Source organism: Adiantum capillus-veneris, chromosome 26 (genome assembly GCF_014529385.1).
Source record: "Adiantum capillus-veneris isolate H3 chromosome 26, ASM1452938v2, whole genome shotgun sequence".
NCBI lineage: Eukaryota > Viridiplantae > Streptophyta > Polypodiopsida > Polypodiales > Pteridaceae > Adiantum > Adiantum capillus-veneris.
In genome coordinates, this window is record NC_140956.1 from 57,435,400 (window position 1) to 57,462,658 (window position 27,259).

The following is a 27,259-nucleotide window of genomic DNA, read 5'->3' on the forward strand; positions in this document are numbered from 1 at the left end:
TGCTCGCACAAAGCACATTGAGGTGCATTACCACTATGTCAGGGAGAGGCTCTCAGCAGGAGAGATCAGCTTGGCTTATGTGCCAACACAGGACAACCTTGCAGATCTTTTCACAAAGGCATTGTCTCGTGAGAAGCTTGAAGCTTTCCGCAAAGCTTTGGGCTTACTCCCCTTTGTGGACTGATCCTGTCCTCAGGGCATGGCACTTCCCTTTACTCATGTGCCAGCTCTCGTTCACCGCATCACTCCAGGGGGGATTTGTTACCATATACATGTGGTAGTGATGTGTGTGAACACACTAGGACCGCCGGGGCATTTTTTCCCTCTTTAGGAGGTTTTTTCCCCCGTGCATTGTATATACGCCCATCACTCTAGGGCTATCTATCTTTTCCATTGCACACTAAGTAACACATTCTCTATTGTGTGCCTTGAGCTTCCTTCGTCTTCTCCAAGCTGTGTGTGTTTCTCTGCAACCCTAATTCCAACAGTCACAAAAGACCTAGAAGGTAGGGTTCTTTAAGAACAATCTATTCCTGGGTGGAAAGTATTCAAGAGTCAAGCATTGTTAGCCTTACTACTGCTTCAAACATGTGTGGAGAGCTAAAAACTGTCTGACCTTTGAGAAAGCCCTGAAAACAACTAGTTTCTCAGAAATAATTCAAGAAAGCAGGGAGGCAATCATTGCCATTGGGAAGTGGATGAATTCTGATGAATGGAACTAGACTATTGATGCCGCAACCTTGGTAAGTTGATGAGTCCTCTTTAGATCAATGAATGATCAGCTTAGACTCTCTCTGATACTTGTAACAATGTCTTGGGGTGGCCCCCTATCAAAACTGATGTATCTTTGGTAGCTATGAGAAGTAATGGTTCATCACAAAAATGACTAGAATTTGTAATTTATTGCTTTTTTTTATATAATCCACTCACCATTGTGAGTTTTGCAAAAAACAAGAAAACAAAAATTTGATTGTATTTGATAGTTAGAGGGGATAGTTTCTATTATTGGCTAGGATGAGGAGGCCCACAGTGCTAGAAAAAACCTGGGGTCCAATGTATTTTAACCGGCTAAAATTCTAAAATCCCAGTTAGATTTTGAGCTTGCCTTGAAGAAAACTGGAAAATTTCCACAAGTTTTAGTGTAGTTACCGGCAAAAGGCTGAAAGAAGTGTGATAGCTTATAAGAAATTTCATTGTGTTTTAACATAGTTAGAGGGGAAGTGCACAAGGAAACTAGCACAAATGAGTAAAGAGATTCTTCATCGTCCTCACCCGCTAGGTGCCACCTCCGCATGTTGTTCTCATCACTTGGACAACTCAAACTCTTTGCAGTTAGTGACCGCGTCCCCGAGTGAGATTTTCCATGATGGTGTGGGGTTGCTACCTAAGGGCCATCTTCCCTTGTGCCCTCAGCTTCCACATAATCTACACGCTTTTTTTTTTAGCTTCCACATATTATGTGCATTGAATAACAGGTGATTGCAATGAATAACAAGTGATAAATATATTCCTATGCTTGCTTACTAAATTTGATTATCTTTCTTTAAGACCTTTTACTAAAGTAGGTTCCTACCCGCCATGGCACACTGAGGCGTTTGTGTCAGGTCCGATGCATGGGGTCTCAGAGTAGCCTTTCCTCTAAGGAGGTGGGCTTGGGAAGCAAGCCCAATAATGGCAAAATGGCCCATCCTACTGAGTTTCAAATTGAAAGGGGTAGAGCCCTGGATGATGATAGATATTAAGCCCTTCTTTGTCGCGATTGTGCAAGGTTCCAAGGGTGGGGGGAGTCAAGGAGGTAATGCTCCCAACTTATTGACTCCTTGAAATTTGATCTACAAACAAGTGTATGCTTGGAGTTATTGGATCACAAGGCTAACCTATAAGTGATGCTCTCCAAGATTCAACATAAGTTGGATAAAGGTACATCATGTTGCAACAAAATATCAGTTGAGGATTCAAGGAGAGACACTCTGGACACAAAACTGACTATCACAAACAAGGCCTTTCAAAATTTAAAGAAACATTTACCACATGTGGTAGACGTGCTAAATGTGTGCATAATTTTGGTCTCATTTGCAGTGATTAAAAAGATAGCTTTGTAATATCCTTGATGTTTGGCTTTCTGGGCCGGTTTCTCTCAAAGGCAGAGCTCATCAACTGGATTTTTGGCCCTATGGTCCTTAGATGGTTGACTATATCTAGTATGTCAGGAAGGCTATCTTCATTGTTCAGTTCAACGACCTTATCATTACTACCAAGATCATGTGAAAAAGCCCGTTGTACCTTAACTGATGCCTAGTTTGCATTCTACCGGGGGATCTCGCCTTCAAATCTCTTGAGTCCTTCAAGAACAGTATGGGTTGAGTCTGTGAACTTGTGAATCTGGTTGTGGGAAAATATTGAAGACCTTGCAAGTACTCTAGGAGATTCACTCTTTGTGCCAATATGCAGAAAGCTCAAAAACTCTACTAATAACATTTGCGATTGTTAGTGACTACGTGTGTGCATAGAAGCACAACAAGGAGAGAAAAAGGAAGAGTTTTATAGAGAGAATAAGATTTCTCTAGGTATTTAGGAGAGAGAAAGAAAGAAAAGAATAGAAAAATAAGGGAATAGATGAAAGAGTGAGAAAAATGGATTCTAGAAGGTGTTGTTGGAAGAAAGGAGTGTGATTGTGAGAGTGAGTGTGTGTGAGTCCCGAAAAGTTAGAAAGAGAATCAATTTGTGAGAAAAAGAAAGAGAGAGAGAGAGATTTGAATTACCGTATGAGCAACGAAGTCGATGACAAAGACGAAACAAATCATAGCTTAGTGAACGATGATGAATGCAACATTAGCATCAACGAGAACTTGAGTGAACATCGTGGTTAGTCAAGCCGACTTAAGAAAACAAAATAATAATTGTCTAGTGCTGTTTAACCTCAAAAATAAAGACATAACTCAAAAACAAATTCATATTTTCACATCTATACTTTTTATAATGCAACTTAAAATTTTCAAGGAAGGAGAGCCACGGGACTATTTGACACCACTTTGTCAGGTGGGATTGGCGGTCCAGGATCTCTGAAAGATGTGGACCGTCCGTTTATTCCCAAGAATAAAAAGATTTCGACCGGTTTGCCCCCACAATTTGAACCCACCACCTCCCACACTAGAGACGTCGGCTCTCCCATTAAGCTATCGCGTGTCACTTGAAAAGAAGGTGAGAATATAGTATGATATGGCAAAAGTGACGGGGTGCAGATCATACGGTGTCACTTGGAGATCACTTTGGAATGGTTGGGGTCACACGATGATCACTTGGAGATCACTTTAGAATGGGTAGGATCAAACGGTGATCACTTTGGAATAGGTAGGTTCACAGGGTGATCACATTTCAATTGGGAATCACACGAGGATTACTTGGCGATCGCTTGATGTTCACATTGAGTTTCCTTGGGGTTCACTTCGATTGTGATCACATGACGATCACTTGAGGATTAATTCGCCATCGAACGGCGCATAACCAATCTCGTCGCCCTAGGTGACAGCGACCATTGATCCCACCTGACACAAGTGGTGTCAAATAATCCTGAGGGAAGGAGAGTGCGTCCACATGTCACTCCCTGGTTCATTTCAAAAAACACCTAACAAAACATATAATCTTAAATGCAAAAGTAAAAGGTAAGATTGTAAGAAATGCCAGCTTTTTCATAATGTAAGAAGTGACAAGCCTTTCAAATGTAAAGTCAAGAGACTTTCTATTCCACATAAAATAAATGTTGAAGTTTGATTGCACATAACAAAAAGGGGATAAATTTAGTGAAGGTTTTGTTACTTGATGCGAATTTACTTTTTTAAGATAGAACAAAAAAGAAAAATTTTAGTGATCTTTTTTTGTTTAATGAAAATGTAACTTTTGAAGATATAATTGGTTTTACCTTTTTAAGAGCCTTTTTTCAAGACCAATATTGATATGTTTTAGAAAATTCTGGAAGTATGTATTTCTTTAAAGAGCTTGAGAAAAAGAAAAAAGCTCGCATAACGTCGACTTGGGGTTGTCTCGCTATGAGGACATACATGACATGCAAATGCAGGGATCGTTATCCACATTATTGACCACGAGAGAGAGAGAGAGAGAGAGAGAGAGAGAGAGAGAGAGAGACCATCACATTGTATGTATGCATACACATGTACATTTATGAGAGAGAGAGAGAGAGAGAAAAGATTTTATCGTTGAGCTCACGCACTTTTCAAATTTTCAAGATATTATTTTTTGGCATTAGTGTTTTTTTAAAGGATAGCTAAAGTTTTGCACCCGTAGAAAATAGATTAAATGCCCGACAAATCCCAACCCTCACATTAACACCTCAAATGGGTAGAAAGATTTCCCAGTTGATGGACCTTTTACCAATTCTTGGATATTTTGTTCTTTTCATTTTTAAGAGTTAACATGTGGTCCATGCTTAAAAATCTATAAATTCCTTAAATTTTGGCAGGCAATGGTGCCAATCTTAAATCAACGAGAGAGAACACCCCAAATGGGTAGAGAGACTTCCCAGTTGATGGACCTTTTACTAATCCTTGGATATTTTGTTCTTTTTTCATTTTTAAGAGTTAACATGTGGACCATGCTTAAAAATCTATAAATTCCTTAAATTTTGGCAGGCAAGGGTGTCAATCTAAAATGAACGTGAGACAGAGAGAGAGAGAGAGAGAGAGAGAGAGAGAGAGAGAAGGGGGGGGGGGGGGGAGGGGAGGACAATTGTTAAGTGTCGTATTTAATGTGTTGAAATGCAAAGTCCAACAAATGATGCAAGAAGAGAGAGGAAGACAGAACAAAACGCTTGCATGTAGGAACAATCTAAAGTGACTTTAAAAGTTACAAGACAAGCCTTCAACAAAAGTGAATATCCATGGAGAGAAGGAGGAGAAGGAGGAGGAGGAGGAGGATAAAGAGAGAGAGAAGATAAACAACAAGAAAAATTTTAATGCCATCGGAACAATCCCAAAAGATTTATCTCACAACATGGGTAAGAATAAAGTTATTTTTGTTTCATCTTCTCTCTCTCTCTCTCTCTCTCTCTCTCTCTCTCTCTCTCTCTCTCTCTCTCTCTCTCTCACACACACACACACGTCTTGATAAAAGGAGAATTTGAAACGTTGTAGGAACATCCAATGAAATCTTAAAGACCTATCTGATGGTAGAGAGAGAGAGAGAGAGAGAGAGAGAGGCAGACCAATCATAGCCATCTATATTTTTCTTTTTAAAAAAATGAGAAAAAGGAGTTCGCTTCTCCTTTTTAAATGTCCACCTGGGATAGTCACTTCAACTAGAGGGTTTTGGGGTGGGGACGGGGGGGGGGGGAAGGAGGGGAGCATAGAAACTTTGAATGTCATAGTTATTGTATTGGAACAATAGCAAGATGCCTCTCTGTGACAAATGTGACAAACTCAAGACATATGTGACAAATCTTTCCTTCAAGCATACATGTGTGTGTGTGTGTGTACGTTTGCGCGCGCACTATGTGTACATATAGACATAATTGGAACATATCATGATGTCTCAAGACCTATGTGACAAATCTTCGCTTCAAGCATATATGTATGTATATGTATATATATATATATATATATATATATATATATATATATATATATATATATATATATATATATACATACATACGTACAAGAATAGAAGCAAGTAAGAGAGTGGAGCAGAGATATTGAATCCAATTGCGTTCCTATCATTGAAACTAATTCTAAAACTCACTCCATTTATTAAAAAAAATATTATTGCATTGAATTCTTTTATATTTCATCTCTTCACACCATGCTAACTTATCTAATCTCTATAATCAAGCTTGGTAGCATTGCTAGATCAAGGTAGACCAAATGAAGGAATCTCTCTCTCTCTCTCTCTCTCTCTCTCTCTATATATATATATATATATATATATATATATATATATATACACACACACACACACACACACACACACACACACACACACACACCAATAGAATTAGAGCACTCCTAAGTTTATTGAACAAGAGCTAGCACCTCATGAAAAATAATGTCTATGAGAAGCTTCCAATCTTGGTATCAAAAGAATGCTTTGCAGCATCTATTAAGAGGTCGTGTCATGCATCACTTTTATAAATGCGTATACGTGTAAGAAGAGAGTATTGACAGTGTTCCACTTGGAAGTGAAGATAACCCTATGAGAATAGAGGCATTGTTTCCTTGACCGCAGCAACGCGCGGGTCACATATTAGTTAGTTTAAAGTCAAAAGCAAAATTGGTTGTCTAGAAGTCTTTGATAAAAGTTTATAAATTGCAAAATGATGATTAAATAACTTGCATATGCATGTTTAGATGAAACATCAGGATGGGAGTTGGATATTTGATTGCTAAATAGGTGGTACCAACGTCCTCATTAAGGTGAATCAACAAAGATCCTTCTCTAAGGTTAAGCAAAGTAAAGGGCGGAAGGGGGGGGGGGGAAGTAAAAGGAAATTAAAAGTTGAAGCATGCAAGGGCAAGTGAGGGTTGCGCAATGGCCAGACATATCAATGACTGATGGAGCACGGGGTGAGTGTCAATCATCGAGTCGAATCACTGGCACTTGCAAGTAAGTGATAGCAAGAATTGTTGGAGGAAAAACGGGAGGGGCCTGATGATTGGAGGTGTATTCTTCTTTTTAATTATTAGAGAGGTCTTGTAGCACTCAAGGAAGTCTATGTGGAGGAGTGACTTAGATCAGTGCACTTCAAATCGGTGTGAATGTGTGGGAGCTCGATTTTGAGTTAAGTTGGGAGTTTCGCGACATTGTATGTCTCGAGTTGTCTCTATGTCTCGCATGCCGCCATTCCAGTGTTCGAGAAAAGTGTCCCTCAACTTAGCCTTGACCCGGTTGAAAAACCAAATCAACAAATCGAAGAGAGGGGGAGAAGGAGAAAATCTACTTGGAAAATTTAAGAAAATAGAGTTAAATTGCAAAAGATGTTAGTGATTTTGCAAGATTTCCTCTTTGAATTTATATTAACCTTAAAGGGAGTTTTATATGTTTGTTAAAGGGGAAAATTACCAAATCCCCTCTAATTTGTGGAAATTCCCAAAATACCCCTCAAATTTAAAAATTTACCAAAATACGCTTGTATCAATTTTGGTTGGATTGTTCAAGATTTCCTAATCTCTATCGCCAATTACCTTGCAAAAAAAAGGCAAATATGTCTAAAAATAATGAAGCAATTCATCTCTGAAGCCTACAATTTAAATTCTGATTTTAGCATCTTGTATCGATACACAATCAGTCTTCTTATGAAAAGCTACAATTTATTGAATCTCACAGTATTTTTGGAAAATGAAGGGCATTTAGGGAATTTATGAAAAAATAGTGGGTACTCTCTCTCTCTCTCTCTCTCTCTCTCTCTCTCTCTCTCTCTCTCTCTCTCTCTCTCTCTCGCCTCCCCCCTTGTCTGTTAGTTGTGGCGCGTACCCAAACTTGAAGGTCTCTCTCTCTCTCTCTTGCGATGCCGAAAGATCTATGAAGGAGTCACGAGAGAGACGGGTGAGATGGTGATAGTTCTCTGCACAGATCGGGAGGGAGGTGTATATGGGGTGTGTAGCCAGGGGGCAAGGACTGTATGAGATATCTCTCTCTCTCTCTCTCTCTCTCTCTCTCTCTCTCTCTCTCTCTCTCTCTCTCTCTCTCTCTCTCTCTCTCTCTCTCTCTCTCTCTCTCTCTCTCTCTCTCTCATATGCGCCCGACAACAACTTGTGTTTCTCTGCGAAGAGAGGAGCAGATGGCGCTCATAGACAAGGCCATTATGTATCATGCAATGGAAGAAACAATTTCGAAGGGGTAGTAGTATGGTAAGGCAAGGTGCAGAGGAGCATGCAGAGGGGACCGATGTGCAGACACGCAAGGGGCAGATGATGGCGATAGGCAAAGAAGCTTTTCGTGTGAAATTCCCAAGCAGGATGCAATTGTAGGGATCTTCATAGATTCGGGTTAATAAAACGAGTAGAGTGAATAGATAGTATAGTACAACGTAGGTTCTTAGATAGGTTGGCACGCATGTCTCATTAAAGGGAATCAACCAAGATACCTAACTTGCAAAAGCAAAAGGCAAAAGAGGAAAAGGAAAAAGTTTGGATCATAACTAAGGATTGTGTCACACACGTCTACTCGGACGTGTGTGAGGTTGAGGTGACAAAAGGTGGTTCGTCGAAGGATTTGTTCGCTACTCTACATAGACACCCAGGGTAGACCCCTCGCCCATCTCCGTTTCATATAGGACATGCTCAAAATTGAAGGCGCGAAGAGATTTAATCGGATTCGAGTCATCGACATCTCGCACAACAAGGGGGAGCTACACCAGCTGGGCTACGCCCATTCAACGACACTCAAGTAAAAAAAATAATTTATTAACTGTTATCTACTTTGTGTGACAGGGAACAACGCCCAATTGTACAATTTAGGGCCCTGTCCAACGTCCGCAAGGCCTAAGCTTAGACAAAAGAAAACCTCTTTCCTTGTCTAAGCAATGCCATGTAGTTCTGGGAAAATTATCAAAGTAGCCCTCTAATTTGTGGAAATTCCCAAAATACCCTTTTGTTGGAATTGTTCAAGATTTTTTAATCCTTATTCCTTTTTGACAATTGAGATCGTGTTTTGCGTGCTGAGCATGTAATTTGTCACACATTACCTCGCAAAGAGATAATGAAGCGATTGGAGAAATTTAATTTCACAACAAGGGGTATTTTGGGAATTTATGTTTCATTCTAAGCCTCGGAAGGGAGGAGATATTTATCTTCGTCCGTACTCATGTCACAGACAGCTGTTTGCCCCTCTCTCTCTCTCTCTCTCTCTCTCTCTCTCTCTCTCTCTCTCTCTCTCTCTCTCGCATTGCCCTACTAAAGCACGACAATGATGATCACGTAACGAGTAGGGAACCCAGCTGCAACACCACAGTGCGGTGACGACGACAGTGTTTTCCATCATGTAGGCTCTAGGCTCTTGCCAGAACACCTTTCTCTTGAATACTTGAAGGCACAAGCAGAGCTATGTGTAGGTGTTTGTTTGGGGCATGGCCAAACCAAAAGAGGCCAACACGACAGTGTAAGGTCACCAAACCCGCCAACACCAAAACAGGATGGGACCATCGACAAGTCTCTAGGCCTACCAAAGTCAAAGTCCTTAAACAAGAAAAAGTCCTTAAACAAGAAAAATTCCAGGGAATTCACCCTTACCATTTGACAATGGTTTAGGTTTATAGCCCTAAAAACAGACCTAGTCCTGTCTCGCAGTGGAAACGGGACAAAAAAAAAAACTTAACTATTTCGGCCCTATAACTTCCATCATTAGATTAAGGTTTCCTTAGCCAACGCTTTTTTCCCCCTAACATGTGTGAGGGCACAGCCGTTGGTGGATTCCCCTTTCAATTAATGAAGTTTCTAAACGTTTTAGTGCGCAGGAATGGATAGTTACCTGACTAATCAGGTCCACCCGTCCATGATTGACAACCTTAGTCAATCCCCACTTACCACCCCGTACTCACACATGATTTCTGTGTTGTTTAATTATTACCACATCCTTTTCACAATTAAAACAATGATTCCTTTTAACTTTCACAAGTGAATTTCATTAAGACAACCTTTGAAAATAGTATTGAAGACATTCTTTCAGCAAACAAACATCTTTAGATTTAAGACAAGGTACTGTCATTCTGAAGTATCTCTGACCAATACTGGCTTGTCTCAAGACCACCTATATAGGGGTGAAAAAACGGCACCCATTCCTTATTTATAAAAACCGGGGTGGAAAAAGCCATCACGCAAAGTCCGGGCGCCCATACGCCAATCAGTTGCCCATACAACCGAGCGGTTCCTCTAGGATAAACTTAAAATCTTAAGTAATATCCACAAACACAAACAAGCACGAAGTAAAGACTCCACGCGTGCTGAGGAAACCGACTCATCCATGGCGGTATCGCCATCATTACTCATTACCTGGAGTAAAATATTTCCAAGGAATCACAAGTGTCTTGAGACAAGCTGTTTTAAGGATGGTCAAACATTTCTTTCCTAGGTCAATCAGTCATAACCCAATCATTTCTTTCCTATTTACAATCATTGCTCGTTGGTTTCGTGGAAGTTACCTTCCATTTATAGCCAGTTTATCATTCATAACCTTACGTATGCAATGCTAACTTAAAAAATGAACTTTAAAAGATCTTAAGTGAACAAAATAGAAATCCACCTGGGACTGCTCGTCCATTTGCTGTTGGGCGGGAGCCCGTAGACTTTCCTCCGTCGGCCTATGGTTAGGCCCAGCCTCATGGTCATTAGTGGTTTTATTTCTTTTGTTGCTAACATCCTCTTCCTCGGTAAGAGGATTTCCCCCGGTTCTCTTTGGAGCCATGTCGGCAGCCTTATAAAAAGACTTAATCAATTAGAAGTTTAATTGAATAATCTCTTTTTTTTAAAACCCAAAAATAAGGATTTTTGGAGTAAGTAAGTATCCTTGATAAATTGGATGAGATATTCCTCTTGTAACTTCTTTATACTATAAGTAATTTCCCATAATTACCATTTAATTAGGGAAGCCCTTTAACTAGGTTTATCCTTAGTCTATATTCTATTTTAACCTTAGTAAATTATAAAGTTCTATCGGCTAATGGATTACTCAGCCTAAATTGTAATTGGATATGTTCTATCTTTAGGAATTTTCATGAATTTGATTTACAACCTTTCTCTCCTATACTTATGGTCTAATTTAGGTAAAATTTTGCTGATAGTAAGTTGTTATACCAACCATTTATACTGAGGTAATTTTTCCAACCTTCAATAGTGATTTTAGACCTCAGGTGTTTATTTGGTAATTAGATAAATTCATTTACTAATTTCCTTTCTCTATTTAAAACACAAAATTGGTTACTTTTAATGAAGATAAATATTTAAACTATTTATCTGAGGTTGGGGTATTTATCACGGATTCCTCAAGGTATGTTCTACCTATGATAATTATATCAAAGGTTTTTAGCTTAATTTACTATTTTTCCCCTTTTGTTTTCTCCTAAAACTAATGTAATTTTTCTGACATAATTAGGTAAACTAATTATCTAAGGATAAAATAATTATTATGAGTTTTCTAAGTTGTGATTAATCTCTAATAAATAACTCAAAGCATTTAGAATCAATTTACTAATTTTTTTCTTTTTATTTTTCTTAAAAATAGTGTAATTATGCTAAGATAATTAGATAAATTAATTATCTGAACTTAACATAATTATCACCGGTTTTCTAAGCTATGATTAACCTCTAATCAATAGCTCCAAGCATTTTGAATCAATTTACTAATTTCCCCCTTTTAATTTGTCCTTAAAAAGTGTAATTTTGCTAAGATAATTAGATAATTTAATTATCTGAGGTCAACATAACTATCATGGGTTTCGTAAGATATAACTAACCTCTGATAAATAACTCAAAATATTTAGAATCAATTTGCTAATTTCTCCTTTTTAATTTGTCATAAACACAGTGTAATTTTGCTAAGATAATTAGATAAATTAATTATCTTAGGTCAACATAATTATCACGAGTTTGCTAAAATGTAATTAACCTCTGATAAATAACTTAAAGCATTTAGAATCAATTTACTAATTTCTCCCTTTTAATTTCTCCTAAAATCAGAGTAAGTATGCTAAAAAAATTATATAAATTACTAATCTGAGGTTAACATAATTATCACGGGTTTACTAATATGTAATTAACCTTTGATAAATAACTCAAAGCCTTTTGAATCAATTTGCATATTTCCCTCTTTTAATTTGTCCTAAAAACAGAATAGTTTTGCTAAAATAATTATTTGAATTAATTATATGAGCTTAACATAATTATCATGGGTTCTCTAACATGTAATTAACCTCTAAATAAACAACTCAAATCCTTTTGAATCAATTTGCTAATTTTTCTCTTTTAATTTGTCCTAAAAACAAAGTAATTCTACTAAATAATTAGCTAAATTAATTATCTGAGATTAACATAATTATCAAGGGTTTTGTAACATACAATTAACCTTTAATAAATAACTCAAACCCTTTTGAATCATTTTGCTTATTTTTTGCTATTTAATTTGTCTTTAAAAAGAGTAATTCTGCTAAAATAAATAGATAAATCAATTATCTGAGGTTAACATAATTATCACGGGTTTCCTAGCATGTAATTAACCTCTGATAAATAGCTCAAAGCCTTTGAATCAATTTGTTGATTTTCCCCTTTTAGTTTGTCCTAAAAACATAGTAATTTTGCTAAAATAATTAGTTAAATTAATTATCTGAGGTTAACATAATTATCATGGGTTTTCTAACATGTAATTAACATCTGATAAATAACTCAATTAATTTTGAATCAATTTGATTATTTTTCCCTTTATTTTTTTCTAAAAAATAGTGTAATTATGCTTAATTAATTATGAAAACTACTCAAAAATCACAAGATAATTTTCCTAGCTTAATGGCTGTTTAATGCAGCTTTGATAATTATCTCAACTTAATCTAAACCTAATTAATATATTTTCCATAAATTTATTATTAATATGGAAATTTCAACCCTAATATGATATAATGATTAATTAGCTTAATATCCCTAAGCTTAATTACAACAATCATCAAAAAATATTTAATTAAGAGAGGATTTTTTAGTATACATATGATTAATCTTTAATTTATTAAGAAAATAGGTTAACCTAGCTTTGCTAATTAAGAAGGATTAGACTAATTACCGTTCAATTTAATCAACTAGAGCTTAATCTCTAGTGATTTCTGCATAGCGGTCTCTTTAGGTGAGAGAGAATGTGTCAAGGCTCTGAGTCTGTCCGAAATTGTGAAGCAAGGGGTCCTATTTATAGTTTTCTGGCACTCATAAGCTCTCACAGGCTGGAAAAAGCAGTTGCTTGCATTTTAAGCAACCCTACAGCTCCAGATGGCACCCCTTGCTGCTAAATGAGTCCCTGGAAGGTCAGTGATGACCCTCCCATTACTTGTCAGCTTTTAAAATATCAATTCTGCTATATTTTGACCTATTTTTACTTAATTGGTAAATATCTTATAAATATCTGGGAGGCCTTTAATAAAGTCTATGCTTAAAGGATTACTGCAACCCTTCAATTTTTCTTAATAATTTAATTTACATTGAATCTTTCGAAAGGATTAGCGGGATCAGTTTTTGTCCGAATTTAAATCTGAAAATTCCTAGCCCGGGGTTTGCTGTGCTTAAGATTCCCAAAATACCAATATTTGCCATGGTCGAACAATTCTACATTGCTTTTTCAATAATCATATTAGTTTGATTAAGCTTTATACAATCTTTAAGGTTTCAGAAACGGGAAACCTTACAATCACCCCAGCTTAAGAATTTGAGATGCCCTCATCTCAATCGAAATTGTGAAAATCTTTGAGAAGAGAAATTCATCCTCCCAAGTGGCATCTTCGAAGGGATAACCTTTCCACTTTACCAAATGTTACTGATTACTCTAAGAGTTCTTTGTAGTTTCTGGTTGGAGTTGCTTGCTAGTCAATTTTTCCTCAAGAAATTCTTACTGTTGAGCCCATCTTAAAACCTTTACAAACCATTCGTATCATCTCAAAAACCAGGTTAAATCAATTCCATAGAAAAATCCATACATCCATCTTGTCAACATGAACGCGCTCGGCCTAACTGACCATTCAGAGCAATCAGTGTTCGAAAAGTATCATGTATTGCAGCTTTGCCAATCTGAACGCGCTCAGCGTGTTCTTGCCATTCTGAGCAATCTGCGTTCGGCACAAGCTCCCACCATTTGCACCAGAGGTACCCCCTCTGTGCTCTAACTTGGTTGACCAACAATATATAAAGGGTTTTAAGAAGTATCATACCAAGAGTTCTTTTCGGCTTCCTATTAGTCTTGTACCTTAATACTTTCCTATCTAGGTCATTTTCCAAGGAAGGTTATCGTGTGCACAAGAATGTGAGTTGGTTTCTTGATAACTACCTCATTTCTAAGATTCCAATTTTTCCTTCCTAACGAGAATCTCTTTATCATTTGCTAGATCTATCCTTAATTTCTTGATTGAATACTAACCTAACTTTAGATTCATTAAGTAATTTTGGAGAAGAAAATCATGTATACCCTTATAATATATAAGTAACTCAAGTTTTTACATTATCAATTTATAGTGGTTTACAAAGCTCTAAGATGGCTAAATGGCCAAGCGAGTGGCTGTTTTATCTTTCTTATTCATAAGGTTGGTTCTCCTATGATTGCATAAGATCTGGCTCCTCTTGCTCTTCCTCTACCTCATCCTCCATTTCTACCTCCTCTTAGATTATCTCCTTGATTTTGAGGAATGGCTCTAGCAGTAATTCGAGGGTTTTGTTCTTCTGGACAGTTATTTCTATAGTTCCCCATTTGATTGCATCCATAGCACCTAACATTTGGGAGGGTCTGCTCTAAGTTCACTGCTGCAGCTATTCCACGTTGTTGATTCCCCTAGTTGGAATTTTCCCTGGCTCTTCCCCTAAAGTTACTAAATCCATTATAGTTCTTTGTAGAGTTGGTTCCTTCAGCTGCAAGAGGCTTATCCCTGAGAAGGGCATCCTGTATTGATGTATGCCTCATGGCTTTGATCCATACCTCTGCATCTCGTTCCACGTTGACCCCTTTACCTTTGAATTTGGGGGGTTGCGCTTGTTTGAGAAGAAACAAGCACGGTATAAAGAACAGAAGCAGGTATTTACATGATTTGGTAAGATCGATGGACTGACAATTTAAAGACTTATGACACGGCTAAGATCTAACTTCAGAATAGACACAAGATCAAGATATTCAATTCAAAAGACTTGGTTCTTTATTTATAAGGTAAATATTTACAAGGATAGCCTTACAAAAGAGCCTTAGGTATCTCATCCTGACTTGTTGCAAATTTTTGCGGCCTTTAAAGGATCCGCATAGCTGCCTGATTTGGAATATGGTGATACAAACGATGGGTGTTTGTAGTCATATTTCTACAATCTTCTAGCTGATTGGTATAATAGTTCTTATACTCATTGGAAATCAAAAAGTAAATTACAAGGTTCAAATTCTTAGGGGTATTCTAAGAAAAGTTCTGATTCTTCGATATGGAATTATCTCCACCACTCTATCGCATACCCATTCGTTCAGGGGTTTTTCCGTGCCTCCTTGGTAGATGGAAACAGTGATACTCGAGTTTGTACCCAAGAAGTAGGACAACTGAACCACTCTCAATTCCTCAGCCCAACGTAGTTTGTTTAAATCCGTGGTAAGACATCCTAGCTTCCAAGCATTGATGTAATAAGTTCCGCCTTCATTGCTCCATTCGAGCTCCCAACCTTTATCTATCCGAGTCGAATGAGGAGTGTGAGCCTTCATCAGTAGCTCCATCACGCTCCGTCGGAAAAAATAGTTTGGAGAACGACAAGCACTCTTATAAATAATCTCAAAGACTTGGAATTTGCGATATTCAATGACAGGATCTTCTTGAATTATCGATGCATAAGCCTTAGATTAGCTAACCAATTTTTCTTTTATATATATTTATATATTTATTTTTTTTCTTTTTAAATTTTTAGACAGTACGAAATTTTTTCGAACTAACCCAAGCTCTCAAACCTAGGCTCTGATACCACTTGTAAGGTCCCCAAACCCGCCGACACCAAAACGGGATGGGACCATCGACAAGTCTCTAAGCCTACCAAAGTCGGAGTCCTTAAACAAGAAAAATTCCAGAGAATTCACCCTTACCATTGACGATGGTTTAGGTTTATAGCCCTAGAAAGAGACCTAGTCCTGTCTCGCAGTGAAAACGGGACAAAAACAAAACTTAACTATTCCGGCCCTATAACTTCCATCATTAGATTAAGGTTTCCTTAGCCAACGCTTTTTCCCCCCTAACATGTGTGAGGGCACAGCCGTTGGTGGATTCCCTTTTCAATTGAAGAAGTTTCTAAACGTTTTAGTGCGCGGGAATGGATAGTTACCTGACTAATCAGGTCCACCCGTCCATGATTGACAACCTTAGTCAATCCCCACTTACCACCCCGCACTCACACATGATTTTTGTGTTGTTTAATTATTACCACATTCTTTTCACAATTAAAACAATGATTCCTTTTAACTTTCACAACTGAATTTCATTAAGACAACCTTTGAAAACAGTATTAAAGACATTCTTTCAGCAAACAAACATCTTTAGACTTAAGACAAGGTATTGTCATTCTGAAGTATCTCTGACCAATATTGGCTTGTCTCAAGACCACCTATACAGGGGTGAAAAAACAGCACCCATTCCTTATTTATAAAAACGGAGGTGGAAAAAGCCATCACCCAAAGTCCGGGCACCCATACGCCAATCGGTTGCCCATACAACCAAGCGGTTCCTCTAGGATAAACATAAAATCTTAAGTAATATCCACAAACACAAACAAGCACGGGGTAAAGACTCTAGGCGTGCTGAGGAAACCGACTCATCCATGGCCGGATCTGTTACCATATACATGTGGTAGTGATGTGTGTGAACACACTAGGACCGCCGGGGCATTTTTTCCCTCTTTAGGAGGTTTTTTCCCCCGTGCATTGTATATACACCCATCACTCTAGGGCTATCTATCTTTCCATTGCACACTAAGTAACACACTCTCTATTGTGTGCCTTGAGCTTCCTTCGTCTTCTCCAAGCTGTGTGTGTTTCTCTGCAACCCTAATTCCAACAATTGGTATCAGAGCAGGTCACGTCCTCCCAAGCTTAGTCGCCAGCTGCTCCAACACACGCCTGCTCACTTTCTCCGATTTCAATGAGCTTTGGCGAGCGTTTGTAGGTCGACAAAAGTTTTGGGCAAGCTCAAAGAGCTTGGTCTGCTCAGAATTTTGATTTGGGCTCATTTCGATCTCCGTTTCCACTACAGGCAGTACTGCATAGGCTATTTCGTCATTTTGTGCAGAATTTCTGTCAGTGTCGTTTCTTGCATAATAGGTGCCTTATAGTCTTCTACGGTTTGTGCTATATAGCACAGGTTGTTCCCGCTCCGTTTCTCCTATTTTCGGGCAGTTTTCACATCAGGTGCAGCATTTTCCATGGCTGACAACAACAACACAGATGTGTTCAAGATGGTTGCTGTTGAGGACAGGTTGGATGGGGACAACTACCCTATGTGGGCTTATATGATGCAACATGTTCTTGTGTTAAAGGGTGTCTGGAACATTGTGCAGGGCATTGATGTACGTCCTGGTTCTGAAGATGTAGGCGATGTTGAGGATGTTGCAGGTCTTGCTGCAAGGATTGCAGCTGTTAGAGTTGTTTTGCCTATGGCAGAACAAGCTCGTTGGGATGTTAAGGATGCGCAGGCTCATGCCTTGATTACGTTGTCTGTGAAGCGCACCATTGTTCCTCAGATCCATTCAGCAAAATCTGCAAAACAGGCTTGGGATATTTTAGCAGGTCTTTATGCAAGCCACAATGAGGCTAAAATTGCTTTGCTGCGTAAAGAGCTGGAGTCGAAGATTATGCATGAGGAAGATGATATGGACACTTTCCTTGCTAGTGTCAAGGATATCAATGAGCAGCTTATTTCTGCAGGTGAAGTCATTTCAGATAGTTCCCTTGTGCAGACTGTTCTTGATGCCTTACGAGATTCCTACCAGACTTTTGCTAGTACTTGGAGACTGATGACCCAAGGAAATCCTGAAGTTGTCAAGTTTGATGCATTATGCACATTGCTGTTGCAAGAGTCACTTTCTAGAAAAAATAGGACTAGGCAGCGTGCAGTTGAACAGGCTTTTATTGCTTCTCAAAGAAATGGTGGTAACAATAATGCAGCCACTTCTTATGGTTCTGCTGTGAGTAGCAAAAATTCTGTTCCTAATGCTTTTGCTGGCAGTACTTCTTCTGGCAATTCTGGTGATAAGGGCAAAAAGAAGATGCGTTGCCATTATTGTAAAGCCAATGATCACTTGATCAAGTCATGTCCTAAGTTGAAGGCCAAAGAGGCTAAGAAGAAAGAGGGTAGTTCCACTGCAAATGATGGTTCCACTACAAATGCATCCATTGTTGAGTCTTTTGTGAAAGGAGACTGTGTTGCTGATGTTGATGCAGAATGGGCTTTTAGCGCAGAGTGCACTTACAATCCTGTTGTCCATGATGCATGCTTGTCAGTTGCTGCAGATTCACATGTGTGGTATTTCAATAGTGGTGCTACAAAGCACATTACCTCACATCGTGAATTGTTTACCTCTCTTGAGTCTGTACCTCATGGGAATTCAGTCACTTGTGCCAACAACGCCTCTTATCTAGTTCAGGGAGTTGGAAAGATTGTGCTCACTGCTGCTAATGGAAGTTCCTTCACACTTGTTGATGCACTTTATGTACCTGGGATCAAGAAGAATCTCTTGTCTGTATCCGCATTTGCTAATCTTGGACTTGTAGTCAAATTTGTGGATGACAGATGTACAGTTCATAATCTCAGTTGGTGATGAAATTGTTGCATCTGGGCTTTTGTGCCGTGGGCTGTATAAGCTCACTTTGTATGACAAGTGTGGAAAAAAATTTGCAAATGCTGTTGCAGATTCAAGGGCTATTTCAGATGCAAAACTTTGGCATGCACGTTTTGGTCATCTGAATTTTGTCAGTTTGCTGCGTTTGCAGAAATCTGATATGGTTGCTTCTTTGCCACCTCTTGAAGCACCTGTCAAACATGTTTGTGAAGGCTGTATTTTGGGTAAGATGCAGTGTTCTAAATTTCCAAAGGATGCTTCAGTTCGGGCCACATGCAGGTTGCAGCTTGTGCATAGTGATGTTTGTGGGCCCATGCAAACTCCGTCCTTGGGCAATTACCTGTACTTCGTGACTTTCATTGATGATTCCTCCAGGCATGCATGGGTATTTCTACTTAAAGCGAAGTCCAAAGTTTTTATGTGCTTCAAACAATTTCTGGCTATGGCTGAAAATGCTCGAAATGTACTATGGGCACCCTCCGTTCTGATCGAGGGGGGGAGTATATGTCTCATGAATTTAATGCATTTCTGGCTAAAAACACCAATGTACAGTGCCTTATACACCTCAGCAAAATGGTGTTGCTAAGAGGAAAAACAGGTCACTGACGGAAATGGCACGATGTATGGTCAAAAGTCAAGCTTTGCCGCATTCTTTTTGGCTTGAGGCCATTATGTGTGCCACTTATGTACTTAACAGGTGTCCTACGAAAGCTTTGCAGTCTAATACTCCATATGAAGCATGGCATGATAGAAAGCCTTCTATTGAGCACATGCGTGTTTTTGGCTGTTTGGCAGAATATTGGATGATAAGGCTGTCAAATGTATTTTTGTTGGTTATAGTGCTGAAAGCAAAGGTTACAGGTTGTATCATCCGCAAACAAAACATATTCTAGTTTCACGGGATGTAGTGTTTGTGGAAGATTCTGTTCAGCCCTTGCTGTCATGTACTAGAGACAGTAATGTAAGCTCACAAGACATTTATGACACTTTGTTGCCTCTTTTCAGTGGTGGAAATATGAATGTAAGTTCCAAGGAGGCAAATGTACAGCCTATGGGGGTTTCTAAAAATGTTCTAGATCAGCCTATTATTGATGCACATGTACATGATGTACTTGATGAGGAAAGCGCTGAAAATGAGCAGGCTAGAGGTATGCCAAAATGGCTGGTGCACACTTTGCGTGACAGTAAATTGGATGCACCTTTGTCTAGTCGTACACGTTCAGGCTCTCGCCATGCATCTTATGCATCAGATTGTTATGCTTTGGTTGTGTCTAGCTTACATGATGTTGAGGAGCCTCTGACTTTTGATGAAGCACAAAATTCAAAAAATTGGATGGCTGCATGCAATCAGAATATGATGCACTTATAGAAAATGACACATGGACTTTATGTGATTTGCCTCCTGGCAAAAAGGCCATTGGTACGAAGTGGGTTTACAAGTTGAAATGCAAGCTGGATGGTGAGATCGATCGCCATAAGGCTCGACTTGTTGCAAAGGGTTATGCACAGCAAAAAGGCATAGATTATGAAGAGACTTTTGCTCCCACTTGTCGTATGACTACTGTGCGTTTTCTATGTGCATTGGCAGCTCATTTTGGTTGGGATGTACATCAATCAGACATTGTTACTGCTTTCTTGAATGGTGACATATTTGAGGAAGTTTATGTAACGCAGCCTCGTGGTTTTGTCATAAAAGGACAAGAGGACAAAGTGTGCAGATGTAAGAAGGCTTTGTATGGGTTGACGCAATCTCCTCGTGCTTGGTATGAGAAAGCTGACACTCATTTGGTCAAACAAGGCTTTCGTAACATTCCAACAGAAAGCACATTGTATGTAAAGCGTGAGGGTGATGTACTTCTCATTGTGGTTCTTTATGTTGATGATTTGCTCATCACTGGACCAAATCAGAGACATATTGTTGAATTTGAGGCTGATTTGAATGCTACTTTCAAGATGAAAGATTTGGGACTGTTGCATCATTACTTGGGTATACAGTTTAAGCAGTGTGATGGTGGTATTGCCTTGTGTCAAAAAAGTTACATAGAGACATTGCTATGTAAGTTTGGACTTGAGGATTGCAAACCTATTGCCACTCCCATGGAAACAGGTTTGAAGTTAAGTCTACATGATGCTGGCGATCCTGCTGATGTCACTCTTTACCAAACTGTTGTTGGCTGCCTCATTTATGTATGCAACACGAGGCCGGATATTCAGTTTGCAGTCTCACAGGTCAGCAGATTTATGCATAGCCTAGGGTCTAAGCATTGGCAGGCGATCAAGAGGATTTTCCGCTACCTTAGTGGCACTTTACATCTTGGCTTGTTTTATCCCAATTGGGGATCATTGCCACCAGACTTACATCCTTTTTCGGACTCAGATTGGGCTGGTTGTTTTGACACGCGAGTGTCCACAAGTGGTTTTTGTTTCATGCTTGGCTGTTCATGTATATCATGGTTGAGCAAGAAGCAACCTATTGTGGCCACTTCAGCTTGTGAGGCTGAGTACAGGGCAGTCTTCACAGCTACGGTTGAGTGTGTATGGCTCAGACGCCTTATGGCTGATTTGGGTGTTGGACAGGACATTGCGAACACTATCTACACTGACAGTCAGAGCGCATTGGCAGTTGCGAGGAACCCAGTTTTTCATGCTCGCACAAAGCACATTGAGGTGCATTACCACTATGTCAGGGAGAGGCTCTCAGCAGGAGAGATCAGCTTGGCTTATGTGCCAACACAGGACAACCTTGCAGATCTTTTCACAAAGGCATTGTCTCGTGAGAAGCTTGAAGATTTCCGCAAAGCTTTGGGCTTACTCCCCTTTGTGGACTGATCCTGTCCTCAGGGCATGGCACTTCCCTTTACTCATGTGCCAGCTCTCGTTCACCGCATCACTCGAGGGGGGATTTGTTACCATATACATGTGGTAGTGATGTGTGTGAACACACTAGGACCGCCGGGGCATTTTTTCCCTCTTTAGGAGGTTTTTTCCCCTGTGCATTGTATATACGCCCATCACTCTAGGGCTATCTATCTTTCCATTGCACACTAAGTAACACACTCTCTATTGTGTGCCTTGAGCTTCCTTCGTCTTCTCCAAGCTGTGTGTGTTTCTCTGCAACCCTAATTCCAACAGTATCGCCATCATTACTCATTACCTGGAGTAAAATATTTCCAAGGATTTAGAGGTGTCTTGAGACAAGCTATCTTAAGGATGGTCAAACATTTCTTTCTTAGGTTAATCAGTCATAACTCAATCATTTCTTTCCTATTTACAATCATTGCTCGTTGGTCTCGTGGAAGTTACCTTCCATTTACAGCCAGTTTATCATTCCTAACCTTACGTATACAATGCTAACTTAAAAATTGAACTTTAAAAGATTTTAAGTCAACAAAATAGAAATCCACCTAGGACTACTCATCCATTTACTGTTGGGTGGGAGCCCGTAGAATTTCCTCCGTCGGCCTATTGTTAGGCCCAGCCTCATGGTCATTAGTGGCTTTATTTCTTTTGTTTCTAACATCCTCTTCCTCGGTAAGAGGATTTCCCCTGGTTCTCTTTGGAGCCATGTCGACAGCCTTATAAAAAGACTTAATCGATTAGAAGTTTAATTGAATAATCTCTTTTTTTTTTCCTTTTTACCCAAAAAGAAGGATTTTTGGAGTAAGTAGGTATCCTTGATAGTTAATTGGATGAGATATTCCTCATGTAACTTCTTTATACTATAAGTAATTTCTCATAATTACCATTTAATTAGGGAAGCCCTTTAACTAGGTTTATCGTTAGTCTATATTCTATTTTAACCTTCGTAAATTATAAATTTCTATCGACTAATGGATTACTCCCTAAATTGTAATTGGATATGTTCTATCTTTAGGAAGTTTCATAAATTTGATTTATAATCTTTCCCTCCTATACTTATGATCTAATTTACGTAAAATTTTGTTTATAGTAATTTGTTATACCAACCATTTATGCTGAGGTAATTTTTCCACCCTTCAATAGTGATTTTGGATGTCAGGTATTTATTTGGTAATTAGATAAATTCATTTACTAATTTTCTTTCTCTCTTTAATACACAAAATCGGTTACTTTTAATGAAGATAAATATTTAAACTATTTATCTGAGATTGGGGTATTTATCACGGATTCCACAAGGTATGTTCTACCTATGATAATTATATAAAATATTTTTGGCTTAATTTATTATTTTCCCCCTTTTTTTCCCTAAAACTAATGTAATTTTATTGAGATAATTAGGTAAACTAATTATCTGAAGATAAAATAATTATTACGAGTTTTCTAAGGTGTGATTAACCTCTGATAAATAACTCAAAGCATTTAGAATCAATTTACTAATTTTTGCCTTTTTATTTGTCCTAAAAATAGTGTAATTATGCTAAGATAATTAGGTAAATTAATTATCTGAATTTAATATAATTATCACAGTAAGTCTACTAAAATAATTAGGTAAATTACTTATCTGAGGTTAACATAATTATCACGAGTTTTCTAATATGTAATTAACCTCTGAATAATAACTCAAACCCTTTTGAATCAATTTGTTAATTTTTCTCTTTTAATTTGTCCTAGAAACAGAGTAATTCTACTAAAATAATTAGTTAAATTAATTATCTGAGCTTAACATAATTATCAAGGGTTTCCTAACATGTAATTAACCTCTGAAAAATAACTCAACGCTTTTTGAATCAATTTGGTTATTTTCCCCTTTTAATTTTGTCCTAAAAACAAAGTAACTCTACTAAAATAAATAGGTAAATTAATTATCTGAGGTTAACATAATTATCATAGATTTTGTAACATACAATTAACCTCTGATAAATAACTCAAAGCTTTATGAGTAATTTTGCTAATTTTCCTTTTTTAATTTGTCCTATAAACAGAGTAATTCTCCTAAAATAATTAGGTAAAGTAGTTATCTGAGGTTAAAATAATTATCATGGGTTTCTTAACATGTAATAAACCTCTAGTAAATAACTCAAAGCCTTTTGAATCAATTTTCTTTTTTTCCCTTTTAATTTTTTCTAAAAACAGAGTAATTATGCTAAAATAATTAGTTAAATTAATTATCTGAGATTAACATAATTATCACGGGTTTTTTAACATGTAATTAACCTTTGATAAACAACTCAAAGCATTTCGAATCAATTTGATTATTTTCTCCTTTATTTTTCTCTAACAAACAATGTAGTTCTGCTTAATTAATTATGAAAATTACTCAAAAAATTATAAGAGAATTTTTTTAGCTTATTGGCTGTCTAATACAGCTCTGATATCTATCTCAACTTAATCTAAACTTAATTAATATATTTTCTATTAATTTATGATTAATATGGATAATTTCATCCCTAATATGATATATTAATTAATTAGCTTAATATCCCTAAGCTTAATTACAACAATCAACAGAGAATATTTAATTAAGAGAGGATTTTTGAGTATACATATGATTAATCTTTAATTTATTAAGAAAATAAGTTAACCTAGCTTTGCTAATTAAGAAGGATTAGGTTAATTACCGTTTAATTTAATCAACTAGAGCTTGATCTCTAGTGATTTCTGCATAGCGGTCTCTCTAGATGAGAGAGAGTGTGTCAAAGCTCCGAGTATGGCCGAAATTGTGAAGCAAGGGGTCCTATTTATAGTTTTCTGGCACTCATAAGCTCTCACAGGCTGGAAAAAGCAGTTGCTTGCAGATCAAGTAGCCCTACAGCTCCAGATGGTGCCCCTTGCTGCTAAATGAGTCCCTAGCAGGTCAGTGATGACCCTCCCATTACCTGCCAGCTTTTAAAATATCAATTCTGCTATATTTTGACCTATTTTTGCTTAATTGGTAAATATCTAGGAGGCCTTTAATAAAGTCTATGCTTAAATGATTACTGCAACCCTTTAATTTTTCTTAATAATTTAATTTACATTGAATCTTCTGGAAGGACTAGCGGGGTCAGTTTTTGTCCGAATTTAAATCTGAAAATTCCTAGCCCGGGGTTTGATGTGCTTAAGATTCCAAAAATACCAATATTTGCCACGGTCGGACACTTCCACATTGCTTTTTCAATAATCATATTAGTTTGATTAAGCTTAATACAATCTTTAAGGTTTTAGAAACTAGAAACCTTACAGACAGACCTCTGTGCAGGCTTGATACCACAATCAAGGCGAGCACTGTGTGCAGACCAAGGGCGACTGGCGCGGTGGTGGATCGAGCGGAGGGGCGTCAATCTGCAAGCCACACAAGGCAGTTGACGCAACGTGTGGGGGGGGGGGGGGGGGGGGGGGGGGGGGGTGGGGGGGGGGGGGGGCGGATCTCGCTAGATTCCCTTTAATAAGAGTGGACCCAGTAGTACCTACAAAAATAATTAGATTGTTACTAGGTGTTTAGGATGTGCAAGCATCTCGTGACAACATCACAATCACCTCAAGGGCGAGATGGATGACCCTGTGGGGGGCGTTAACACATAGCACCACCCTTTCCCTATCCAACACGCACCCCCACTGCTAGCCATGTGGAAAGTAAGCTCAACATTGGGCTCTTTGTGCTCAACTTGGTGATAAGGCTCACCACGATAAGTGAAACCTCACTTCATAAAGTTTGGCAAGGTTTAGGTCTCACACAACCCTTGGCTCCATTGCTTTGATACATAGAGGGAAGCGAACAAAGTCAAAAGTTTTGATACTTTCCCATCGAGGATACAAAAATGAAGGGAAAATCCAGTCTCCACATCCCTCCTACCCCTACAAGTTGTCCCTTGTTTGCCTCCATCATTCCGGCTCCAAGTAAACAACAAGACAATCAAAAAACTTCATGCATTACTCGCCTAGGTTATAGAGGAAAACCAAGCCCTCAAGCTACATGTTAGCGCGTTGGAGGACAATCTCAAGATGATGGCAAAATTTACCATCGTACATGCCCAAGAGGCAGAGACAAAGGTCAGTACACAAGTCAAGGACGTGACTGCACACATCTCTTTAGAAGTGGAGCCGCGTGTGCACCCAACATTGTTTGAATTTTGCTATCAATTTCTTCGTGTGTTGTTAATTCTCTTTACCGCAAGTAAGTAATCTTTCAACTATGATGAATTTTTCAACAAAATACTTCACAAACATAAAATAGATATTAATTGTGTCCAGATGTGTGTGTGTGTGTGTGTGTGTGTGTGTGTGTGTGTGTGTGTGTGAGAGAGAGAGAGAGAGAGAGAGAGAGAGAGAGAGAGAGAGAGAGAGAGAGAGAGAGAAACACAACAAAATGTAGAGGAAAATGCATCCAATAAACTAGAATGTAAGAAAGTACCTCTTACCACCATATTCAGCTTTGTTTTGTCAATTTTTTGATAATTTAGTTATGCATTAGGTCTTCCATGTCGGAGAATGAGACGAGGAATGACGGGCCATGACTCATTACTCTTTAGATTATTGTATATTTATATGTAATTAAAAATGTATAAAAATTAAGTTTGACTTTTCAAACTTGCAAGTCATGCTCCATCACAATGTTCCTGCTTATATGCATGACCAATAAACTATGAATGTTCTTATGTTAGAGTGTGTTCACACCATTTATAGCAAAAATCATCATCGATTGTTCAAATTGGTTTTTCATTGCTCATCTTTTGTGCACTAGACAAGCCTAAGAATTATTTTTTTTAGCAAAACTCACAATTGTGAGTGAATTATATTGAACGGCCCAAAAAATTACAAGGTCCTGTCATGCTCTTGTTGAGCCATGACATCATCCCGGGACTATAATTACAAGTCTAAGGATTTTATCTCTCTCTTTTTTATAGAAAGACAAAACAAAAAAGCATAAGAAATCTTAAAGAATTCAAGGTGATCCGCCCAAAACTTAAAAATAGTAATTTTAGGATGTGTGTGAATGTGAGAGAGTTCATGAGAGAGAGAGAGAGAGAGAGAGAGAGAGAGAGAGAGAGAGAGAGAGAGGGAGGTGGGTTTCAAAAACCATATTAGGTAAAGTGGGAAAATCCCAATTCCCAGGTTGGACAACTTTCAATATATCATGTACAAAATATAGAGATTTTGTCAAAAATTTGAGTTTTCTTAAGGTCTCATTCCACTTTATGCACATACAATACACAATGAAAACAACTAAAATACCATGGTTTCAATCAATTGGATTATTAGGAGACGAGTATGTTGCATCCATTATCGTTGTCTATGTTCTACTGTCCTACCTACAACTTATCTCAACATGGAGAGCTTGGTTTCTAGGTCCACCACTTGTCCAAGTTAATGTAAAAGTGACTCAAGGTTCACAACTTGTGAAAGCAAGGATCCATTGAGGAGTACAATCCACTTGGCTATTTTTCCTTAATTTATTGCATGTGACATTCAAGCAAGGTCCACTTCTAATCTATAACTTCTTAATTTGAGGCATGGGGCATACATAAAATATGTAGCATATGCTCTATTGCCTCATAGGAAGGTTGGTTTCAAGGTGCACTTATCCATGCTAGCCTATCTTGGAGAAATGATGGAGCTTGCTTCTCTCCTTGTTTCAATGGAGACTAGCTTGGACAAGTGGTGGACCTTTGCTTCTCTCTATGTTTCAATAGAGTTAGCTTGGACAAGTGGTGATCTTGGAACAAAACCCCCATGTAAAACATATCATGGGTATTCCAAGTGATTAGAAAGATTACCATTTAAGATATAACCTTATAGGTTGGACAAATGGAGCTTGGCTTGGAGAAATG